Source organism: Sphaeramia orbicularis, chromosome 9 (assembly GCF_902148855.1).
Source record: "Sphaeramia orbicularis chromosome 9, fSphaOr1.1, whole genome shotgun sequence".
Taxonomy (NCBI): Eukaryota; Metazoa; Chordata; class Actinopteri; order Kurtiformes; family Apogonidae; genus Sphaeramia; species Sphaeramia orbicularis.
In genome coordinates, this window is record NC_043965.1 from 34,150,636 (window position 1) to 34,172,394 (window position 21,759).

General features: G+C 38.1%; 1 protein-coding gene across 4 annotated transcripts in view; it reads left to right on the top strand.

Moving 5' to 3' along the window:
• The first annotated feature begins 2,481 nt into the window (after nucleotides 1–2,481).
• The window catches only part of ncor2 (nuclear receptor corepressor 2), a 94,734-nt gene continuing 75,456 nt past the window's right edge, over nucleotides 2,482–21,759 (top strand). For 2 of the 4 annotated variants that reach the window (XM_030142501.1, XM_030142498.1), the window contains exon 1: nucleotides 2,482–2,750. The gene's annotated coding sequence lies outside the window, so the exon portion shown is untranslated. The remainder of the gene's footprint in view (nucleotides 2,751–21,759) is intronic. The other 2 variants (XM_030142502.1, XM_030142499.1) reach the window with 1 other exon arrangement.

Below are 21,759 nucleotides of genomic sequence, written 5' to 3' on the forward strand. Positions count from 1 at the left end.
GTCTAAAATTTCATGTAACTGTATAAGGAATCTGGCTTCAGCTGATGCCATCCAAACTGGCAAGTGAGAAGAAACATTTGTGCTTTATCAGTGAGCTGACAAATTGGGCATTACAGTGATGGAATAGATTATTTTTTAAAAACGCCTGTGTCTACAAAGCCCAGCTGAAATAAACAGTTCTTTTTCCTGTTCTGGTTCAATGCAGAGATGGTAGTTAAACTAATGGTTAAATGGGGTCTTCCACACCACAGAGCAGAGAAAATACAGGTTAAAAAAAGCACATCATAAGGGAAGGCAGCTGTGGAAATGCAGATTAAGATAGTATCTGTCTCTAATGTGCCACATTAACTTGCACTGCCATGAAATGATGCGGAAAAATATAAAATGAAGAGCAACTATCTAAGTTGTTAATTACTAAAAATCACAGTTGTGTGTCATACGTAACCTTTGACTAACACGCATTGGAAATAAAATCCATTTTGTGACTTAAATTAACAGCAGCATGGGTGTGATTAAAGAATCCGGTGTAACTGTGAAAGGTTTCAGACCATTTAGAGGGCACCGGCTTCAGCAAAGTCATCAACTATACACAGCATGGGATGTTATGATCTCCCAAACACTATCATTCAATGTTAAGTCTGTATTCACAGCTTGTACTTCTCCATGGGCATCAAGCAGCACAGATGTAGGCTTCCTGGAGTGATAATGCTTGAACTGACCCTTTTTGTAACCTCAACAGTTCAGAATGTTGCAGGGGGAGGAAAGGGGAGAGAAATGTTCCTGAGAGCTGTAGCAGAAGGACAGTATGTATATCCTTCAATGTAACACCTGAGTGCAAAAACTGTCAGCCTCTAAATCTTATGAATAATAATAGCTGTTAGCATGTAGCAACAGGATAAACAGGTAAACACCCATGAATTTGCAGATCGGGGGCTGATAATGAAATTGATCTGGAGTCAGTGCAACTAAATGCATTCAAACCATAAACTGCATGAAGGAAATGCTTTATAATACCACTTAAAACACTGAAATCAAATAATCTCATGGTCAGTACCAGTGCTATGTTGATATGCATGCATTGCACTATATCATCATTCTATATCCTCCTGAGACCCAGCGATGCATTTTAGTCCTCTGTAGTGGACAAGAGTACAGGTCGACCGACATTGGTTTTTCTAAGGCCGAAGCTGATTTTTAAAAATTTGGTCTGCCAATGGCCGATATCTACAACCTATTTTTGAGGCTGATATGTAAGACTAATATTTAAAAAAACAAAACAAAACACATTGACCATAAATACAGTTGAAACACTAAGATAATTATTATTTTTATGCAGCAATATAAATGAAATTATTATTACTCGTACACATAGTACTCTTTTAACATTTATGGAGCTTCAAGTTCAGCCCACACAGGTGCCTGATCAAATGTCTTATAACATTTTTTTTACTGATCAACTATCGGCTTTCAAAAAAAAAAAAAATTAGGGCTGATGGTTGATATTGAAAAAAATCAATATATATCGGCCCAATACATTGTCTACCTCTAGACAAGAGTTTCACAGCTTTATTTTTTAAAAAACTGTCCAATGTAAAGGACATTTCATTAAATAAAATGAAACAAAAAAAATTCTGAAAAACTGTGGCATCATACGTTTTTTTTAACGTAATAGAGCCTTTTGTGACTTAAAGAAGTAGGGCTACGATGGTTTATGCTTCCCACTGGGCCGTCTATGCAGGACTCAACTCATGTCCATCTCCAGGTGAGTGATACAGTTTCCAATCAAGGCAATTATGTAATGTAAAAAACACAAAACTTTTACTTTCTGGGTCTGAGGAGGATATGGAGCTTGGGTTGCACATGAAAGACATTGCACCATGGTCTCCTTGCATGCTTTTTCCATTACACAGAAAACAGGAATAGTTTTTCTCGGTTCATTTCATGGTAAACACTGATGTCATGACAGTCCTGCTGGAACATGTCCATACAAAATCCACTCTAGTTTACTCTGCATGAATCCATGCAATCTAAAACACTGAACATAAACAATTATAGTGGGCACTGGGATCACGTATGCTGCATGATGATGTAGATCAATGCAACATAATAACTCATTAGTTAATAGCACAGAACTGTAGCCAATACAGCAGATCTGTCACAACTCATCATGCTACATGCAAGAAGAACAGATCTATGCGCAAAGACGAAATAACTTGCGGAATGAAGTGACAGCAGCGGATAAATGTGTAGCTCTAGTATTCTCTGCTGGATCATGTGAATCCTAAGAGGCACAGCCGAATAACATGGAAATTACTGAAAAGCTGATTACTTGTCGAAAATATTTTTGTTAGTGTGCCATATGATGGTCATTGACTTTATCTGTACATCAGTAGTGCAGTGAATTGGTTGTGGCATGGGAAATGTGCAGTCCTTGAGTATGGAGGAGGGGCGAGAGAGCATGCGGACCTATTGAGAGAGAGGCGGTTTAGCCCCGCTATGGTCTCGGCAACAGCGGCTCAGGGAGTAGTACCAGACCACTGTGTTGTGCAGGAACAGGCACGACATAGCTGAAAACCGCCAGCGGAACAAATGAAAACGAAAACTACTCTTTCATGTGGATTTATTTTGAGGCGACACACTCTGTCGAAGTAAGACGGTCTTCAAGTGGAATTGGACCGACTGACGAGGATTGGGATAGTAGCTACTCTACGATAACACCGCCGAATGGTTTCTCTTGCTCCGCCGCTAAGGTTAGTTAGCCTCCATTGCTGGCTGCCCGTTGGTTTGGGGGGTGGGGGGTCTGTCTGCTCTGTTGTTGGACGATGGGGTCCGGCTATTCTTTGGAGGAGAAACATACACAGCGGTATTGACCTTTTCGAGGCTATAAGTTGAAGCCAAACGGGTCATTTAGCCACAGGGAAATGTAACACAAAAGATCACTACAACTACCTGGAAGCTCACCTCACCACAGCACACGCAGCTGGCTGGCTAAAGTCGGCTAGTTAATTATTTTTTTTAAATCAGTAACACGTGCTACATAGCTAAGCTAAGCTAGCTTACGGCTAGCTAACGGTGCTAGCTAGCAAGCTAGCTGTCACAACTGCGGACCAGCTAACGTAAAGATAATATAGACTGTATGGATGTTACATTCATATTTTGATGTGAGCACACAATCCAACACACGGCAAGGCCGATAACAACTGCCTATACATTATGTCAGCTTTCTATTGTGTACCGATTTATTGTGCTATTTTGCTAATTTTGTTAGCCTCATATTTTAGCTTTGTACAAAGGCGCCCGGTTTGCGTTTGTAAACATTTACTTCTTGTGAAATTTATGTGCTGCGTTGTACCCGGTACCTACACTAGCGTTAATGCTAGCCGTTAGAGCATCGCATTGTTTTTAGATTGCCATTGTTTTCTGACTACAGATGCTTAATCATCTTGATGTCACTGTACTGAAACAAGTTAATGGGATCTGTAGTAAGGTTAGTTGGGGTCTCTGGCCCGGTTCTCAGATGCATTAATTAGCGAGAAATGCGCATGTGTTGGATTGTGATTTTCAGTCTTAGCTGTACAGCAAATATGGACTTGAATCGATCAAGTAAAATTATGTTTTGGAGTGATTGCTGTCATCGTTACCCACCTGTACACAAATGTTTACCCTAGACATGCTTCACTTTCTGCCTACTCGTTTTTACAGACACTTAGTTGACGCCTCGCTAACTAACCCATTGCGCAGTGCGTAGGAGGGAGAAGATGATTCCAATTTAGCTGGTCATTAATATACAGCATGAAGGAAGGCTTCACTGTTGTAAATGGAAACTACAGTTTGTTTTTGTCAGCTGCTCAGCTTCCACTTCCAACATGAGCAGTCAGGTGCATTCTGTTGTGTAGTTTTGTCACTCAGCAGTAACAAACATTTGTAACCTACCTGTTCTCAAGTGCTTAATGATAACAAAGGTGATGGTGACAGGTAATTGAAAGCCAACTGTCTTGCAAAGTTTCTTGTCAGGAAGGATTCAATTAATACACACTTGCATTGTGCACATCAACTATGTCTGGCATTACTCCCACAGGGTAACTGATAATGATAGTATTATAGTCATATGCAACTAAACAACTGATTAAAGATAATTAAAAACACTATAGTGAAAGTTACATATTAAATTAAAAGGTTGTGTTATTCTTGTATTTGTTTAATGTGTACGTTTTGCTAACTATTTTAAATTTTTAAGACTTTATTGGATTCGTTTGGACCAAGGGATGTTGAGGATTAATCATTATCAATTCTTTCCCATTAAGAATTCTGCAGATTAAAAATGTATGAACTGTCAGTGAATGCTTTATGTGGTATTTTTTTGGCACTTGATTGTTAACTTTTATGTATCACAAGGACATCATTTTCAATGCATTCAGCAGTACCTGCATAGAAAAGTGGCAGATGGACTCAAGTGACATATGTTGATGTGATATGTGGCACTCTGTCAGTATTGTTTTTTTGAGATACCATGGTTGTTTAACCATTTGTCACCTATGTTTTACTAACTCAGACCAGTATTATGTCACTGTTGTTTTTAGGTCATCACAGTGAGTGGCTTGTTGTTGATGTGTGATTTGCTTGTGTCACATGAAAATGTCACCTAGCACAGAAAAAACACACGCAGCAACAAATACTGAAACAATGGATTTGTATTTATCTATGAGCTGGTGGAACAATGATAGTTCAATTTCATTTAATATTAGTAGGAGTGTCATGGTTTTCATATTCATTCCAACTGTTTGTTCTTGATAATTCACATCTGCACATACTGAGGAAATATATTCTACAGCATATTTTGCCAAAAATATTTAGGCAGCACACAGTTGTTTGCTGACAGCAGCCTGTTAGCATTCAAGGTAACTAGTGCAGTGAGCTGCACATTGCATAAATTTCCGTTTTGGCTCCTTTTCTGGTTTTTGCACATACTGATTACATTATACTTTTTAAATTTAGGTCAGAATGTTATGGTGCGTTACTGAACAGATTATGTTTGCCTTCATTTTTTTGTATTGCCCACATAGACTGATAGAATTTGAAAACCTCTACATTTTTGTTTTAGGCAGCTGAAGTGTTTCCCTGCTGTGCTGAAAACAGAACAAACTGTGAAATTGAAACTGAAATACATACTCAACTGTGAACATCTTGTACCTTTACACTAGAGATAAACTGATTGTTGGCCACAGCTGATAATCAAATCCACATATTCCATTATGGATATTTATGTTCTTGTTTTTTCTGCGTGATAAAATAAATGAAATAACAATAGTGTTGCTTTGGCTCTGATGCAGATGGCTCTCACTATGTAGTTGTCAGTCTGTGGTCTGGAGCAATATCCCAACCACAACCCTATCAGATTGGTTACATGTCACAAGTCAAAGTCTATAAATGCTGAAATAAGAGAAGATTTGTTTATTAATTTATTTATAATCCCTCCAATTAATGGGAATATTAGACCTATTGCATTGTTTTCATTAGAGGTTGACTGATATGGGTTTTTCTGTGGCCGATGCCGATTTTTAAGAAATTTGGTCGGCCGGTGGCTGATATCTACAGCCAATTTTTGAGGCCGATATTTAAGGGTAAATAGACTACACTTATATAGCACTTATTTTCTACACCTTCACGGTGCTCAAAACGCTTTACAAAGCCTCAGATTCACCTATTCACACACACACACTCGTCATCGATTTTTTTTTTTTTTTTTTACTTTTTTACTTTTTTTTTTCAAGCATATTGAATGTAAAATACAATTGAAACACTCAGATAATTAAGATTTTTATGCAGCAATATAAATTCAATTCTTAATATATGTAAGGGTAGAGACTGCGATCTGGTAGGATCGGCGATTCTACCAGTAGAGACTCCGATCGTAGTCTCTACCAGTAGAAACTCCGATCAGAGTCTCTACTGGTAGAAACTCCGATCCTGCCAGTAGAAGGGTTAGGGTTAGGGGTTAGGGTTAGGGTTCGGATCGGAGTTTCTACCAGTAGAGACTCTGATTGGAGTTTCTACCAGTAGAGACTCTGATCGGAGTTTCTACTGGTAGAGACTATGATCGGAATCTCTACTGGTAGAATCGCCGATCCTACCAGATTGCAGTCTCTACCCTGACATACATACACATAGTACTCTTTTAACATTTGCTGAACTTCAAGTGCTGCCCACACAGGCGCCTGATCAAATATATTATAACATTTTTACTACTGATCAAATATCGGCTTTCAAAAAAAAATTAAGGCAATATTTAAAAAAACAAACAAACAATATTTTGGCCCAGTATATCGTCTGGGTGATACATTGGTCTGCCTCTATTTCATTTAAGTTTTTGATACCTATATTTTTCTCTTTTACTGCAAATATATATATAATTTCTGAATATCAGTTATTGGTATCCCTGTTTATCAAGAACTGGTTTTAGTATCAATCTCTTCCTGTCTTTATACATCCCCATGATGCCTAGATAACATTAAAAGAGTATCTAAACATTTGTGACCTGACTGTACTGTGCAGGCCAGGGTTTCCCCCAGGAAATACTTGTTGAGTTTGTGACTCATCTCATCTCATGATCGGTTTTGTAGATGTGACCTGCAGACAGCACCCGCACCCATTTAGTTAATGGTATTGCTGTTTGGAATAACAACTATGCCCCTACCATTTAAGGTTAATGATTTAACAACACATGATTACAGCAACTTTCATTCATTTTATTCATTTGGAACTAATTTATTTCCAAGTGCAGGCTTTTTGGAAGTGATTCAGAATGAGCTACAACTTAGTATTTACTTTTCACTTATTACTAAATACAGATATTAGAGGTAGCACTTCATAAGTTATAAGGCAGAAACAAAATAAAAATCATTTGAACAAATAAACATGACAGAAGAATGACTGTGACGTGGAAGAACAATGTAACATTTGTTGCCAAGTTGGCCTAAGTTGTCTACTGGATTATCTATGCTATTTATAGATAACTTTGTATAGTATTCTGGTTTTACAGCAAGCCAAGTGCCTGGAGTCTAGTGGTGTGTCAGGCAAGGCAAAGAGCACAAAGCCAGTTAACCCATGATGGTTACACATTAAACGTTTTAGCTGACTTGAGTAATGTGCAGTCACAGAGCAGCGTTCGCACAGGCTCGGCTTAGCAGTTTGGATTGTAAAGAGTTAAAGGAGAGTGAGGAGATATCTCCCCCTTATCCAAAAGGGTAATGGGGGCAGAGATAATCCCTTGCTCAGTGTGGTGCCTCAGGGAGACAGTTTCACTGCTAGTTCAATTTCTGCTCATATTATGAAACACAACACAGTTATGAAACTCGTGAGGTCCTTTATTGTGTGTGAGAGATGACTCCTCCAAGTGAATTCTTGTGGGAAGACAGAGTATGTTGCATCATCATACATCACAAAGAATTTTCATTAAGATGGAAAAGTCTGTCATTCAGAGCCCACACGTGGCACTTTCAAGAAGTGCTGTGACCATCAAACTATTTTAAGAACCATTTATTCTACCAAATATTGTAATTAGGAAAATATTGAATATATTTGATTAATGTGAGTGTGGAAAAATGCCTGATTCACAAAACGCTCTTGCCTAACAGAACATTTCAACTTGGATTGGTTACTGTAAGTTGCAGTTGGTTGAGATGCTGCATTGTTTTTCCCATAATCAAAGCTTATTGCTGGCACAGTGTGATAAATGGTTAACTTTGACTTTAGGGTATTTGAGATTGAGCACCTTCATTTAGAAAAAAAAAAAAAAAAAAAAAATTCCAGTCATGTGAGCTTGTTCTAACCTGGAGGTGAGAGCTGTATTGTGAAAGCGGATCTTTTTGCCATGATTATAACACAGCTGCTGTTTTAGACAAAGACTCAATTTATATTTGACTTTAGCTGATAATACCAACAGTGATCAGCCTGCTGACTCAGCCATATTAACATGACTTAATGGTAAATCACTCAAAGGAATTGGTTGGATGTTGGAGAAGTGGTAATGTTGATATTAGCCACACAACGTGACCCATCCTGCGAACTAGGTGTACTCTGAAAGGTGCTATGCATGTGATAATGGCATGTGTTTAACTTTAGAAAGTATTTTAGATTGTGGGTTAGATATTATAAGGGCTTCATTGTGGAAAATATCCAACTGTAATGAAGTTATAAGAGAAGGTGTTCTAAGCATAAAAAATACACGCAATATAATATGCTTAAAATTGGTCTCAGTTCATGTCGTATTTGTTGCAAACAAAATTGTGGGTTTAAAAACACAAAATAAACTATTCTATTCTATTCTATTCTATTCTATTCTATTCTATTCTATTCTATTCTATTCTATTCTATTCTATTCTATTGTTATACCTCTAATATTGAATTATTAATCAACATCCTACGATTGATCATCTCCAGTGAGAAATATCCATTTTATTGTTAACAAGGTTTTTTTTTTTTTTTTTTTTTTTTTTTATTAAAGTAACTTCAGTCACATTTTAGATTTAGCTGCTCATCAAGAGCATTACACACTGCATGTTTAACTGAAATTTTTGCAATAATTACAGTGGATGAAACGATTATTACAGGAAACTCACACTGCCTCGGTATGTTATGGTGTAATTTATAAACCTATAAGTTGAAGAGCAGAAACCAAAGACAGAAATATGAAGCAGCGACTGTGAAACTGCCTCCCAGGTGCATTGCCTCCTCCCACCCACTTTCTTTCTCACTGAATGAGTAACAGCAGCTGTCTAGCATTTCTTGCTCACTAGTGGATTGCACCTGGTAGGTTTCGTGTGTGGATAATGTTGTGCTTTAGTCACTGTGGTTGAACACGGTCCTTTGCAATGCATCATATTACTCACAATCAAAGTCCCATTGAAGTGGACACATTGTAACCTCAGTTCCAGTGGCCAGGCAAACGTTTTCTGGGATTGTCAAACGGAAAAAAACTGCGGTTGTGACATGTTATTTGAAGAAAGTGCCTCTCTCATATTACTGTAACAGCTCTGCAGAGTGCATTTAAATTTGCGCAGCTCCCTTAAGTGGCCATTAGTCCAGACCCTCATCATTTTTGTCCTCATCTTAAATGCTCTCCTACTTTAATATTTAGGTTGCATTTGTAAGACGTGACACAAAGGAGGGAGCTCGTTGTCATAAGGTTATAGGGGTCTGGAGGTCAGCGCTCCATAAATTGTAATGCTGCTTTCAAGAATTATATTGAGTAATTTGCTGCAATATTTGTTGAGGCTTTCAGTTTCAACCAATTCAACTTGGTGCCTTCAGCAGTGAGATCAGAAACAAGCTGTATGCAAGCTCTGTAATGAAATTCTTTAGCCTTGAAATTGTCTACTCAGGCTGCAGAGCTTACTCCCAGTCTACAACTAACAAGAGCCACCAATTAAAATCTAAAGGAACTAATGTTTCAGTAATTGCTCAGGTAATTACAGTGTCAAACAAAAGACAGCATTACTGGTTCGAGTGTATGTGAAATGATACACCGCTACAAATTGAAGCCAGACTGCTTTATAGTGCATTACTTATTTACACACTTCAGTTGATTGATGCCAAAATGTGGTGTCAAGATTAGTTTCTCACTCAGTCGTCACTAGTTTCAGGGTAGTCATAAATATCTTTGTCAGTCATGAATGTTGTTAAAATGTAAAAAATGTGAAATGAGGTCCCGCACTCTTACAAAGTATTACATCATATTTTTTTTCTGTCTCAAAGTCATAAAGTGATGATATTGGATGATTTTAATGTTTGGAGTGTTTCAACCTGGAACTGTTACAGCCTGGAATCAGAAAACATTGCTGCTCTAATCCGCTCATTTGTATTTTCGTTGTTGTGCTACAGGGGAATTTATTCAAACAACTCTTAATTATGCTGTTGTTTTTTAGTATAACAAAAAATTGTCTTAGTTAATACATTTTAAATGCTTTTCATGGCTCTAATTTAATATTATTTTTCTTGCCATGCTTTAATCAATGACACGTGTGAATGTTTTTCAGTGTTTAGAGTTTTTAAGTCATGAAAACACACCAAATGTTCCACTGTAAACTGCTTAGATTATTGTTTCTGTATTTACAAAAACAAAGAAAATGTATGCCATCATAAATACACCATTATAGCAGCCATTATTGTGTAAAAATAGAAGTCAATGTATCGATTATTTACAAAAGTATGGTATGTTTATTAGAAAATGATTTGATTTGGAAGTTGATATACATAAAGCTTACTATTTTGATTTTTTTTCTGGCTATGAAATGTTCCCACTGAAATACTCACCCATATTTAAACATACTAAAAGAGAGGCAAACAGCGGATTAGCAAAGATTAGAAATGGCTCAGTGGGAAGTGAATCACTTTACTCTGTTACGCAACACAGATGACAGCACGTTATATGACATTACTGTTGTTTGTGTGAATGCTACAGCTGGGTGGCGTTATATTTATCTCACTGAGTGGCCCAACTTTTCTACTATAGCAATACTAAAATGTTCTTTAACGTTCTGGAAGGCTGGATTGTAAATGCAATCCAGGACATATGCCTTGGGGACGATGATCTTACAGAAGAAATGCAAGTGACGCGTAACAGTAAAAGGTACAAAGGCCTAAGTGGAGTGTAATTACAGGTTACAGAGGACATGGGGGAGTTGAACTCTAGTCTTGACTTGTACTGGATCTATGACAGAGCACTTTGAGAGGAATTGGTTAGCTGCCTGTGTGATGTCCAGTGATTATTTTAGAATTTGGGTTTGCCTCCAAAACAGTTTTTCCATTATTTAGATCTTGCACATCAAACTTCACTGTGACGTTTTGTTTGGTATGTTGTCTGTATAAATAACACGGGTATGCATGGCAGTTTGTGTTTTCCAGCGTTCACACATGCACATTCGCTGACTGTACACGCACGCTCGAGTCCTCTCATGCATAAATGGAAGCTCTTCAAGGCTCCTGTCATGAGGGGCAAACAGAGGCACTCAGGTTGCACGCTGCCATACAGAAGAACATTTCAAAGCTCTTGAATAATTAAGCAGCTGTAAGAACGAAGTAGGTCAGGCCAGCAGACAAGTGCACTCCTCACTTTTATTTCCTGCTCCTCAGGATGTGCAGCTGAATGTCAGGTGGGCTTTGAGAAGTTGAGACATCTCACATTTCACATTCTGTCCTGCACAGACTACTGTGAAAGTAGATGCCCTATCAGATCCATTAAAACTAGCAATCAGACTGTCTCACAAACATCTCTTAGACTTTGTCCGTTATTACTGGATGTTGTATTTTATTTAGTTTATTCAATTTATTATGGGTGATCATCTGATAAACTACTCATCGCTCTTTTATTTGATCAGTAATAGTGGTGTAACAGTATATCTATGGATCTGTCACAGCTACGGTTCAGTGCATGCACATGTATGCAGAATATGCAGTAGAATAAATGCAGAACTAAAATTTACAAGCACTTTGACTCAATACCTTAAGCTGTAAGCCGTTAGCGAGTTAGCAACATGTCATGCAAAGCTGATTGCCGTTTTGACTCAGACAGTCGCACTATAGCGGCTGAAAATCTGTCACAGGAGCGAGAAGGACATGTCTGTTTCTTTAAAATCAGCTACATGGATCCCAGTGAACTATAATAGTAAGGTAGTGTGAACAGTAGGCCCGTCAAAAGTATTACATGACTGCCTGGCTGCAGTTAGTTGAAGTAGCTGTAATTATTTTACATAATTGTCATAATTGCTTCCATTCACCTGTATAATAACAGCTGGAGGAAACTTACTGAAATGTCATATTTCTATCACAAAGTCTGTGTTGTTTTCTGCAATTATTCATACCCTTTTCTTCTGTCATTGTTCACTTTTGATTACAAAGCCTAAAACTCAAACAGAAATGTAATTTTTTATATGTTCCAGTATTCAATAATCTTGTTAATAACCTGTTAGCTTTTTACTGTAATTGTTAGTCACAAGTAATTCCATGACAGTCATCACCTTAAATCTCATGATTGCGAGAGCCATATTCAGTGACAGGTAGGATGAGTATGGGTTATTGCTGTTAAGATTTGTGTGGAAACATATTGAATACATTTACTGTTTACATTTAGATGCTTTCAAGTGGGGCTGGGTGATAAAATGATAATGATATGTATCACGATATTACTTTTCCTCTATAGAAATATGAGACATGCTCGATACAATTTCGATAGAATCCATTTGTCCATGTTTTGACAGATATAAGAACATAATTAAATAGCGCCGCACCAAACCAGTCGTGTTATACCCACGACAAGTTAGGTTGATGCACACAGCACAGCCATAAAAGCCAGCTGCAGGGCACACGCTAATGTTTGGGCTGCAGCAGGAGATAGAGTATTCCTTCGGGAGAAAATTTGACTGAGAACTTGGGCGACTGGGTTACTGAAAATTAGGGTGAGGCATAGAAGCTGGGAGTCAGATGTTCAAAGCATGTTAATTTTCATTTTCAGTTTACGGTAGTTACTGCAGTTACGAAACACAGCCCCACGTATATACCCCTGGCATTGTTTCGTGAAGATGGTCTGTTTTGTTTGTGTTCTCTTCTAAAACTTGAAAGCTTTTGCCTGCTTGTCAGACTTTTAGTTTAGTTTTAAATATATGTACCTGTTTTATTTATCTGAAACAGTTGTATAATGTTCTTCAGCATACCTGTCATGTTCAACCTCTGACAGAAAATAAATCATATTTAAATCAAAAATAACCCTCTGATGTCTTCACAACTAACTTATGAGTAACGCAAAATTTAACTTTGACAAAAATAGTGATTTGATTTATATCGTGATCCATATCGATATCGTCTGATATGAAAAAAAATATTTAGATATGATTTTTTTCCATATCGCCCAGCCCTACTGTCATGCTATACTGAGTACATCAGAGTGGACAGTGGAATAAACTGAAACTTGCACTCCCTGGTGCTCTATTGTCAAAATAAACGAGTAAGAAACCTAGCCTAATGCTTTTGTCTTTTTTTTTGCTGTTTTGAGATATTGTTTTTTGCAAATTGTGATGTTCAGACCAGACATGATCCAAATTGTACCATGTGTACCATTAGACTCTGAATAATCACCTTTGAATATGGTATATTTTGGCAGGAAAATTACTCGGAGATGAGAATAAGTGTTACCTTTGGGATTACTCTGTGTATATTTAGATGTGCAATAATGGAATTTACCTAAAAAGGTGTGTTTTGTGGTTAATTAATGGATCAATGTCTTCATATCCAGTGTGTGTTTGTGTTGTCAGCGTGGATCTGTTAACAGAGGGAGTAGCTTTCAGATCCTGCCGTGTGTTTTGGTGGAGTGCCTGTGCCTCCATGGTTACAGGGAGTCGTAGTTGGCTCAGGCAGTGTGTGAAGGCCCCAGTTCTATGTCGGCCAGCAGAGAGGGGGAGGGGAGAGCCTTATGTAATTTCACACAGTATCGCAGAGGCGGTTTGGAGCAGGGGAACACACAGGAAATCCAATAGCTGCTCTGCTGTCCAGCATGGATACAGCTGGACGACCACATCTGGAGGGAGAGACGAGCCAGTCGCTGGCCCTGTTGATCCCTCTACTTCCCTGTCTGATTTGCACATTTATCATGTGTATGTGTTGAGACATGGGGAGTTATCGGTCACCGAAAAAAAAACATGCTATGATTTTGCCTTGTCAGAATAGCAGCTATCCTATTGATTTTTTTTTTTTTTTAATTATTGTTTTTAAATCTGGCTGCATTACAGTAATATGGTGTATTTTAATTGCTTTAGGGATAATCAATATTAAGTTTTGCTTATTTGCTCCAGTGTTCCTTTAACATTTTTACTAAATAAAGACTGAAGCGGTCTAATTAAATTATATTTTTTTAATTTATTCATTTATTTTAAAGTATGTAGTATTGATATTCCAAATTATGAACAGCAGTGGGGAGGTGTGTACCAGAATGCACTCATAACTGCCAAACCACCAAAGAAATAATGTTTTGTCCACAGACTGTATCACTCATTGAAGTAGGTGTGAAACTCAGTTTTACACACATCTGTTGTTTTGACAGCCGGTCAAATTAACACTTATAATCTTCATGTACGTTACTGCATTAGCTGATAGTACATTTCTGGATACATTACAGCTTTGCTCTGTTTTTAGACAGAAAACCACCACAGTGAAGCCACAAATCACATTTGTTTTTTGTATTGTCAATAGCTTTCACAACAATAAGTAATGCAATAACTTTATAGCCTTTTAAGCTTCTCAAACCATTCAACAGTAATTTCAGCATCAAACTCCAGTCTTTTAATTTATACAGTGTTTCTAGCTTTCATCACTTTGTCACTCAAAAAATATTTTCTTTCCAGTTCTCATCATCATCACTTTCTGACACTTTGGCCAAAGACCTTATGGCATTAATTTTTAACACCGTAACTGGCAGAGGGACTCACTGCTCACTCTAGTGGTCTCATAAATCTCCAGGCCCGACGACATAAATGGTTTCAGTGCGTATCTATAAATCTTAAGTTTAATTTATATATGTAAATAGCTGTGAGTAGTAGCTTATCTTAAATATGAGTATGACACTCTAATGAGTGCTGTATATTCAAGTTGTTGTTTCAAATCTGCATTGTACAATTTTTTGGTTACAATGCCTCAAGGCAAATAGAGCCGCAATATTTATTCATATGTTCCAGTGTTCATTGCTTTTCATAGTTTTTTTCAAATAATTTTGGTGTTCAGAGATGGACACATTGATTCATAACCACATTTGCTTTTTACAACTAATAGGCGTCATGATGTGATGGTGAGTAATACTGGCGTCGTGTATAAAATGGATTTTATCTCATCACCACGTCCTTTTTCATTGTCGCAGTCTGTTCTTCTGTTTTTTTTTGTTTTTTTGTTTTCTCCCTGCATCATTACTGCAGGTGTTTCTTTGTTGCCAAACATGCTGCTGTTAAGATGTCGGGAAGCAGTCATTTAGTCATTGTTAAAATGAGGTGTGTGCAATTGTGGTTTGGAAAGATGATTGTACCTCTTTCGTCAGACAAGTTGCAGCCATGTCAAAGTTGAATGTGGGTGTTCACACTTTACTCGCAGTGTCTTCAGTTGGTGACTGTGTGTTGTGACCACAGATTTCCTGTGTGAAAGTTGAGCAAAGGTAAGACAGAACCAGTTGGGTGTGTATGTGGATGTTGTTTTGTCGCTTTTTGGTAATAATGTCAATGTGCTAGCCATGTGACTGTGATTTATCATATGCTGCTAGGTTGGCTGTAATTATAATAATAATGATAATAATAGATTTTATTTATAATGCACTTTTCATTCAGAGAATCTCAGAGTGCAATAGCAGAAAAGGACAGAACAGCATAATTATATCACCTTCTGCCTTTTACAGGCCCTCCTGTTGGGTTTACATTTCATTTTACATCTTAGTAACTCATTCTCTTGCTTGACTATTTACTTATGGATGATATGGTCCTGTTAGTGTGCAAAACAGTAATGCCATGATATCTGCAAACATTTACAGATATTTGAGTCCTCTAATAATGTCAAATATTGGGACTGAGTGAGTATTTAACTAGTCCAGAGGAGAGTTTATAGACGCCTACAGTTAGTCCCATTTTTGAGATGTGAGTAATATGCATTAGGGCTGTATTAATATATTAGATTAAAGATGTTGCACTTAAAGGAGAGTATTGGAGAATGTATAGACTGGTCATTATATATTGATGACTATGTATCACTTTGCTGAACAGTCATAAAACTTGTAATGTTTAATGTTGGAATGACAGTGGCTCTCTTCAGATCTTGCATTAACATCTGTCCTGGCAAATCAGTTCTCATTTGATTATCTCTAATGCAAAGTATGGCCCATTCAGCACACATTTGGAGATTATGTAGGATGCATGTATCCACATTTCCTCTAGGAGTGCGAACACATTGAAGGACAGAGATTTGCTTCAGAGAAAAGAGTGTAATGTCTGCGATGCTACTTGGAACTAGCCCCAACAATCCTCTGGTTTTGCTAGTTTTTTCACTGCATGGAAATAGAATAATACATTCCACAGATCGCATGATTCAGTCGGAATTCATAAACATGTTTTAGGTGATTGAGGACTCATTGCTGAAGCATGCTACATTTCACAAGAAAGCTAATTAAAACAAATACAATGGTCAAAATTGTCACTCATTTAAGGTGTATTGGTTGATTCATGCCTTACCTTCGTACAGTAACAGGCAGCAAACACCAGTCACCTTAAAGCACCACAGGGACTTAAATTGGCAAAGAATCATTATGAATCCAGTCTGTTCAAGTTGAAATGTAGATTCTTAATTTGCATATTCAATGGAAATTTCAGATCTGCTCTGAGGTGATCACTCAATACATCCGGAGAGGCTCTCTAATGCCAGGTATGAACAGGTATGTACAAGCTACCTGTATTGGATATCTCAGGATGGATTTTAGCACAAGGTCTGAACAGGGGTGACACATTGTGTCTTCAATGTAGCTAGATTTGTATTCTCTTGGACTTAGAAACAGAGAAGCAAACTTTTTCATTTGCAAGAAATCACATGGTGAAGTTGTATTGCACACTTTGCAGAAAAAAACATACTTTAGCCTGTGAAGAGACATGTAAGCAATGGGCAAGAGAATAATTTTGATTAAAAAGGATTGCGCTTACCTTCAAAGGCCTTAAATACCTGTTGTATTTGTATTCAGAAGCTGTTCCTTCCACATACACCAGATCCAATACCCTGTACCCTGACCTTACAAAACCTCTTGGGGCCCCACAACTGAAGCTTCAGTGGATTAAAAGTACACAAGCTTAATTTCTTTGTCAAAGTTATGTCAGTGGGAGAGAGGGCAAAATGTACAGCAAGTGCCCATGAAAGATGATTTAAAAAAAAAAAAAAAACTTAAAAAGATTCACGTTCAGTCTACATAGAAAGCATTTTTGACACTGGCAGCAAATAACACTCATCACTTGATGTTGAAATGTGAATTGGGCTAACGATGATGTAGATTAAGATTAAGGTAATTTGAGAATCCCTAATAAAGCAATTGTTTGCATGCTTTTATGATGTAGTGTTAGTGAGCAGTTTGGTATTGAGGTGGAGGGTGAGTGAGTGAAAGGGTAAGCGAGCTCAAGCCTCCTTGTCCAGGGCCCTTCGGTAATGAGGCTCCGGGGAGATAAATCCTTATGAGACCTGACAGGGTGCCACATTCCTGGGCTGAGAGTCCTAGCAGCCCCCCTCCCCTGAGCTCAGCTCTCGGCTCTCTGCTTTATAGACTTCTGATCTTGTTCCCAGCATAAGCCTTGTGCCCATTACATTTCACTCATCTGCCCTTTCACAACAAGGCCATACCTTTTGAATGGAGCCATCATCTCTTCTGGTTAAACAAACTACTTTAGCAATCACAGTAGTCGCAGAAATCCTTGGTAATGGTTTGATACGCTGACGTGTGTGACTCTGGAGCGTGTATCCTTGTACGGTATGTCAAAATCAGTGGTTGATTGTACAAGCTCAGCATTTTTAAAAAGTGCAGTACAGTCTGTTGCATCCTTTACACTGTACTTAGTGCTCGGCTCTCAGGCTACCTAGTCAGACCTGACAAAGTTTTGATTAACTGTTTATGTCAGTAGAATTAAACTGTTGTTTGAAGTCGGCCTCCTGCTCTCTTTGGCAGGCTGGAAGCCGTCTGTGTACTCTTTGCTAGTATTTCCACCGCCATTCCTAAAATGGAGAGGGAGGGAGGGAGGGGGTAAGAGGATGAAATACTGGCTTGCACCACTGAAGGCTGAGGCCCACACTGTGGAGACGTCGAAAGCGAAGAGGGGGGAGAAGGAAAGCATGCTAGAGTGAGAGAGGGAGTTGACTGGGTTCATTCGCAGAATTGGCAGTGAGCCAACAACTTGCCTGTGGGTGTCTGTAGCAGTGCCAGTGCATGTGTTTAGCCTCTCGTCTGGAAGGCCCCATTCGCATCAGAGTTTATGTCAAAGCTCTCTCATTGTGTTGGCTCTCTCATCTTGATTCAGGTTTTTTGTCCTTAGCAGATCTTATGACTGCCTTCAGACTTGTTTTTCTCCCTCTCAGGGGAATCTCTCTGGACTGGATGGTCATCAAAGAAGGGCTTGTGATGCTTATCTCAAACTCTCTTTGTCTCGTTGGCCTCTTTTCTTTCTCTCTTTCTTTTTTTGACACTATTTGCATACTATGTCAACATCATGAGTTCTTTATCTTTACCTACTATTTTACCAGTAATCACTATGTGTGGTCTGTTTATTCAGGGTTGTCTGGGGGAAAAGATGCTGCACCAGTTTCTTGAAAATGTTCAAAGGCATATTTTAGACCACTAGACACAAAGGGAAAGTCTCTAGTCAGAGTGGGACTTTGAGAAGTTTTTCCCCCTATCTCACAGTATTTGCAGCCAGTGTTTACATAGCTCCTCAGTTCCTCTTAACCTAAACCACATTACTTGTGTAATGCAGCCTTTTGCATAACTGAGATCAAGTGACTATTTGTGTTTGTGACAGTGAAACGAAAATGCCTTTAGTGCTGGTGAGTTGATATTTCACACTTAATAGACCAAGACTGATTGTGATTTTGAGCGAGTGTATGATGTTTGAGTTTTTATTAAAATATTAAATTTGTTTACATTTAGGCATACATTATTTAGAACCTCTGTTATTTTTTTGTTCGTGTCAAATGATTATTCAAAAATATGTTAAAGGAGTGATATTTTGCTTTTTTAAAAATGGAATTATGCATTTTAAAGCATTCCCCTGTGGTCTACCTAAACTGTAAATGCTATGCTTGGGTCTGAATTCTTCATCAATTAAACTCCCTAGGCCCATTTTCAACCCTATTTCTGAGTAATGACACGAGAAAGGCTGTTTTGAGCGCTGGCCCTTTAAATGCACATGAGCCGCTTCATGCCCCACCCCCTCCGGGTTGTTAGCTTTGCTGCTCTGTCCCGTTCAACCAACAACTGAACATTTTAGGTAATCGGCTCGAAGTTTGGACATATTTTCAGTAGGGCTGCATGATTCTGGCAAAAATGTGAATCACGATTCTTTTGCTTAGAATTGAGATCACAATTCTCTGGCATGATTTTTTTCACAAAATGTTTATTGCACCACTGTCAAGGAAAAGGGGTTCTTTTACCTCTTATTCCTTCTTTCATATCACTCCACAAATAGTCCGGTCACTTATGCAGTGTTTGCTGTGGAATTGATCTGTAGGTGTGGTTGTGTGTAATGGGGGGGGTACATGCCACGGTTTTGTGGGGGGTACACGCGCGTGCGTTTCGGTTGGTGGTGGGGTGTGTGTGTGTGGGGGGGGCTTGGCTGCAAGCACGCAGTTTGGCCGGGGAAGCATTGCACACGCGGGCGTTTCGGCCGGTTACCCTCGCACGTGCGTCGGTTTCCGTCCTACTTATACTATGGGGGTACGGGGCAGACGTTCCTCCGCTTTAATTCACACTTTCCTCACTCAACTGCAGCCACAGGTGTGTTGTAAAGATGCTTTACCATTGGTTGAGGGAATAGGCGGCGGTGGTTCTGCGTTTGTGGTAATGCAGCTCGTGAAATAAAATGCTTAAGAATCGTTCGTGCTTAGAAATGAGATTGCATACATGTGTGAATCAAGATTGCGATCCTTTAACGATTAATTGTGCAGCCCTAATTTTCAGTATGGACTACAACCGCTGCCGCTGCCAAACAATTATGGTGTACTTCGAGAAATGTTTGTCAGAAGTCCTGACATTATTTGTGCAAATGTTGTGACATAACTAGTTATAGATGTAACAAATTAAGCAGGAATTAAAACAGGTTGTAGAAATCCACTTGATTTTTGTCAAAATGAATATAAAGATAGCTTTGCAGCACCTGGAGGGTTCAAATTCAAACTTTATGAACTATTGGGGTCCAAATACACAAATAAATGTACCAAAGACTAATAAAAGGGAGTTTAGCAAAATATGAGCCCTTTAATAGTCAGTCTCCACAAAGAAGCAAGTAGAAAACTGGGTTATCAAATCAATATTTCATTGAGTATTCTGTTGCTAGGTTTTCCTTTTGATAGAGTTATGGTTTAGTGGTTCATTTTAAGAAAAAAATAATCAGGGTCAGAAGCAGAGTAATAGTTGGTTATTTGTGGAAAACAGGTGTGTATTTATGTGTGTCAGTTTCAAACACCAGAGGACCCATGCAGTATGTGTGTAAATAACACCAAACCATGGTAGAGACTCAGCATAATTTTTTATTACATTACTGTTTTGATATAAACATTTATCTTTCAGTGATAGCCATCCAAGCTTTACTTATGAAATAGAAAATCTACCTGCATTTACTACTTGGTGGTTGTTAATATAGTACATAGAGCTTAACTTTATTCCATGCTAGATCCTGAAATTCCCCAAATTCATTCCTATTTAGCAAAAAATGTACAGACATTAATCATGTGCTTCCTAACCATTTCCTTTAGAGTTATACAGTTCTTTAGTGATGAGCTGTAATTTGCATGACTGTTACAGTAGATTGTGGATATTTCTTCTTGCTAATGTTGTATATTTAAGAGTTGTGCAGCATAAACATCTGAACTTTTACAGAACGTACGCATGGGTGTTTTAAAGCTCGGTGTAGGCCTACTATCATCATTCTTGTTTGAAGTTGCATGTTCAAAACATTATTTGTAGACAACTCTAATGGTTTCAGCTACTATTTCTCTTTGCCATTGAGTTATTTATGGTTCCTCTAAAGCCCGATTAAACTTTTTTTTTTAGTTTACTCAGTTGTTGCTCGAGTTGGCGGGTCACTGTCTGTGAGACCTCAGTTTGAGGACAGTGGCCTATTCAGTAGTCAGTGAAGGAGGGGTTCAGTCGAGCAGGTGCAGTGATACTCTGTCCTCCCCAGGAGCGATGGAGGGAGAACAGCTGTGGCATGGAGGTGATGACATTATGATATCCGCCACCGACACAGACACTTTGATGTCTAGTTACTTTGAAGTTAGCTTTGTTTTAGGGCTGGGCAATATAGACAAAAAATATATTGTAATATATATTCGACTATTCAAATACTCAGGCAACTGTTTTCTAGGAATGCACTGATACTTCACCTCATCATTGGCATTGGCTGATATCTACAAATTCTTAGATAGCTTTTCATTGATTGCAGAGTGTGTGTGGGGGGGTAATAATAAAAAATAATTTATCAATCAAATTCTACTTATATAGCGCCAAATCATAACAAAAGTTATCTCATGACACTATATTTAGACACTATATTTAGACTATTTAGACCAGTCACTTAATAAGCCAACTCACAGACACCCAACACAGTCCTCCAGCAAAGACTTGGCAATAGTCAATTAATTTTTCTATTTATTTAGTTATTTATTAATTGATTTATCAGGGACAATGCAATGAAACATAGTGACATATAGAACATCTGATATTCTGCACAAACATTATATAGCATTTTGCTATTTCACAACTCCCTTCCTCTTTGGGCTTTCAAGAAAGAAAGAAATGTGCAATATCAGCAACAACATCAAACAATATGAACAATACTATAATCAAACGATATTAAAACCTACATAAAAAAAGAATGTAAAAGAAATATTTGTATTGGCTATCCTCCAAAATGTCATAAATACTGTAATTTGTTGTGAACACAGCCACAGATTTTTCAATGGGTGCATCTGTATGTTTTTCTATTTTGATATTCA